Source organism: Tupaia chinensis, unplaced genomic scaffold, assembly GCF_000334495.1.
Source record: "Tupaia chinensis unplaced genomic scaffold, TupChi_1.0 Scaffold000292_1, whole genome shotgun sequence".
Taxonomy (NCBI): Eukaryota; Metazoa; Chordata; class Mammalia; order Scandentia; family Tupaiidae; genus Tupaia; species Tupaia belangeri.
In genome coordinates, this window is record NW_006159777.1 from 4,005,416 (window position 1) to 4,008,632 (window position 3,217).

General features: G+C 62.8%; 1 long non-coding RNA gene across 1 annotated transcript in view; it reads left to right on the top strand.

Annotated features, from left to right (window-relative positions):
• The first annotated feature begins 1,361 nt into the window (after positions 1-1,361).
• The window catches only part of LOC102484895 (uncharacterized), a 3,570-nt gene continuing 1,714 nt past the window's right edge, over positions 1,362-3,217 (top strand). The window contains exons 1-2 of the long non-coding RNA XR_334840.2: positions 1,362-1,956; positions 2,455-2,793. This is a non-coding gene — a long non-coding RNA (uncharacterized LOC102484895). The remainder of the gene's footprint in view (positions 1,957-2,454; positions 2,794-3,217) is intronic.

Sequence of the window (3,217 nt, forward strand, 5' to 3'; positions counted from 1 at the left end):
CTGAAACCGAGCACTTCCACCCAGGCTGGGTTTGGGCTGGCCGAGTGCAGGCTGTGTCCCCACAGTGTCCCACCCCACCTGTACCTGCAGTAGACCTCCCCTTGGCCAGCAAGGCCCGTTTATTCCAGTCTCCCTTGCTGGCTCGGGAGCTTCGGCCGCAGGACCGTGTCTGGGGCGAAATGGTGGACAGCCCTCCTGCGTCCCTCCCCTCGGTCACAGCCAGAAACCAAGGACCGAGGCGGTCCGTGAGATGGGTCGGAGCTGGGCTGGAGGACTGAACTGCAGGAGGGAGACCTTCAGGGGCCCAGCCTTTAATCTCGTGAGCCGGCGGGTGAGGGGGAGGCTTCCCTTCCAGCCGAGGCTGCAAACAGCTGGTTCTCATCTCTGCCCATGCATGTTTCTTCTCTCCTCCCTTGACTCTCGGGTCGCCGCAGCCGGAAGCTGGAGGAAGCAGAGCTCTCGGTAAATCACTGGAGGCCTCAGAGCTTTAGGCTCCTTTTCACTGGAAAAAGCCAAATCCAAAGGAGGCGGGCCAAGCCGGCAGAGCTACTCCGGCTGGGACCTGGGGCGGGTGGCCAGGTCCTGCTGCCCCTCTGTACATGGGGAGTGAGGGGCGCACGAGTCCTCCGGAGTTGGCTCAGACTCCCAGAGTTGGGCATCGAAGCCTTCCAAGGGGGAGCCTGACAGACCTCCACACCCGCCTGCCCCAGCCGACCAGGGGCAAGGCTGCTGGGGAAGTCCTCGCTGAGGCTGTGTCTGCCCCGGGGCCCTGTGCACTGCTGGCCGCCCTCTGCCAGCTCCGGGAGGTAAAAGGAGGGAGCTGCCCCAGGGGCTTGGCGGTGCTGGCTGAACGGGAGCTGGGGTGCTGGGGGCTACACCGCCTTCCAAGTCGAAGCTGTTTCCTGCCCCACTGAGCTACTTTCTTGTTGGCCACTTGATAAGCCAGATTCGGGCCTGGCATTCCCTAGGCTCAGAAAGCCGTCAGTGGGCCTACCAGGACCACGGAGCTCTAGCCAGGCTCTGACAGCCCCTGGGGCCCTGCCGGGAGCCGTCCCCCTCTGGCTCTGGTCTCAGCAGCATGGTGAGTCAATGCCACCGCGTAGGAATGAACGTCTTTGCTTCGAGCTGTTTGAGGGTGGTGGTGGTGGTAACCCCGTCACAAGCTCCATCATTCTTGGGGAGGGCCTTACGGGAGCTCCCGGCACTGCTGTTTCCTCCTGGGACCCGCCGGCATGGGCCTTCTCTGCCACCCCGTTCCTGCCCATCTGAATCCTATAGTGGTGGCAGACCCGCTCCTCAATCCAGGCCTTCCCATTCCTATGCCGGCCTGAGTCTGCAAACTCAGTTTGAGAGTCCGTGGTACGAAAGTGGATTCTGCGTCACATCTGAGTGTGGGGAACGGCCTGGGAGATGAGCGGGTCACCTTTCCTGACCCCCAGGACTCGAGGTTGGCGTTACGTGTATTTGCTTTGAGAGTTCTCAGGAGGAGCCTCCTGCTTCCGGGTTTGCTCCAGAACTTGCATCTGGCCGGGATAAGCGGCTCAGTGTTGGTGTGGTGGGTGTGCTGGGGTACCACTGAGGTGGCGGGCAAACACCAGAGCCTGAGGGAGATGGTGGCAGAGTGAATGTCTGGTCAGGACGGGCAGAGAGCCTCACCCTGCTCTAGACGTATGGTTGGGCCCCGCTGAAAGGGCCGATTGGAGCTGAGGCTCTGGGTCTCTGTCCACAGCTGCGTTCGGCAGAACCTTGCTTACTGGAAGGATTCGTCACTCCCAGCTCTAACCGCGACAGAGACCCGTCAGGGGGCCTTTCCTGGGTGGCCTCAAGCATGAATTTGACAGAAATGCACAGACACTTGGAATCCAGCAGCTTTCACCGGCAGACTGAACAATAATCCTAACAGCAGAGACGTCCCACGTTTGCTGAGCCCCTGCTCTGCGCTGTGAGGCCACCTGTGTAAGTTACGCCATGTCACCATGTCGCGGCCATGCTGAGAGTGTAGGGCTGTCACTCTGCTCCCGAGGAGCCGGGGCGATAAGGCCTAGCTGGCTGACCCGAACTCGCGCTCCTATTCTCCCCGCACTGACCGCTTCTCTGAAACCCAGCTCTGAGCTCAGTCCTCACAGCCCTGCCTCCCTCCGTGTCACTTGTGTGTCCGAGGCCCTAAGGACCGAACGTGGCCCGGGTCAGAGTACCGACAGGCGGGCGCAGGACTTGGCTCAGCAGGTTTCTTCTCCCATCCTCGCAGCCAGAACCCCCAGCAGGTCTGCACTTGGGACATGCCAGTGGCTGGAGGTGGGGAGATGGGGACGGTGCTGGTTCTCGTCACTAAGAGTGCGAAGGAGCGCTCAGAGCCCTGGGAGGGTCGGGTGTGCTTCTCTGAGCCACTGAAGGGTGAGTGAGTCATACACAGGAGCAAGTGCGCCCAGACTCCAGCTTTCCCCTCCTGCCTAGGCGTGTGGGGTCAAGGCACGAGAAGGCTGAGCGAGGCGGCAGACAGGGATCAGACGTCCCCAGACCACCACCAGACGTCCTAGGGTCAAATAGCTCGGCCCGAGGGCACCGAAACCTACCTCGATCTCTCCAAGCCCGGGGTGCCTCCTAGGCCGCCAGCCCTGCTGGGGAACTGCCATTCGCCTTGTGCTCACGGACCCCATACTTCGGAGAAGGGACGCCCTCCTCGGCCACACAGGGCTCAGATCTGTGTCCTCTGCTCTTCCTTGGACCCCAACGCCCACCTTTGTCTGGGAAGACCCTTTGGACATTTTGGAGGGCAGAGAAGGACACGATAAGGTGGGTGGTTCGAAGCCTGCCCTGTAGTTGCAGCCTCCAGGCCAGCCCTGCGTGGTGGGCCTTGAGCCCTTGTGCATGGGTGGGGTGCGCGGGTGGGGTCTGTGGGTGAGGTGCGCGGGTGGGGTGCGCGGGTGAGGTCTATGGGTGAGGTGCGTGTGTGGGGTGCGTGTGTGGGGTGCGCGTGTGGGGTGCGCGTGTGGGGTTCGCAGGTGGGGTGCGGGTGAGGTGCGCGTGTGGGGTGCGCATGTGGGGTGCGTGGGTGGGGTTCGTAGGTGGGGTGCAGGTGAGGTGCGCGTGTGGGGTGCGTGGGTGAGGTCTGCGGGTGAGGTGCACGGGTGAGGTGCGTGGGTGAGGTGCGTGGGTGAGGTGCGCGGGTGGAGTTCGTGGGTGGGGTTCGTGGGGGGGGTGAACGGGTGAGGTCTGG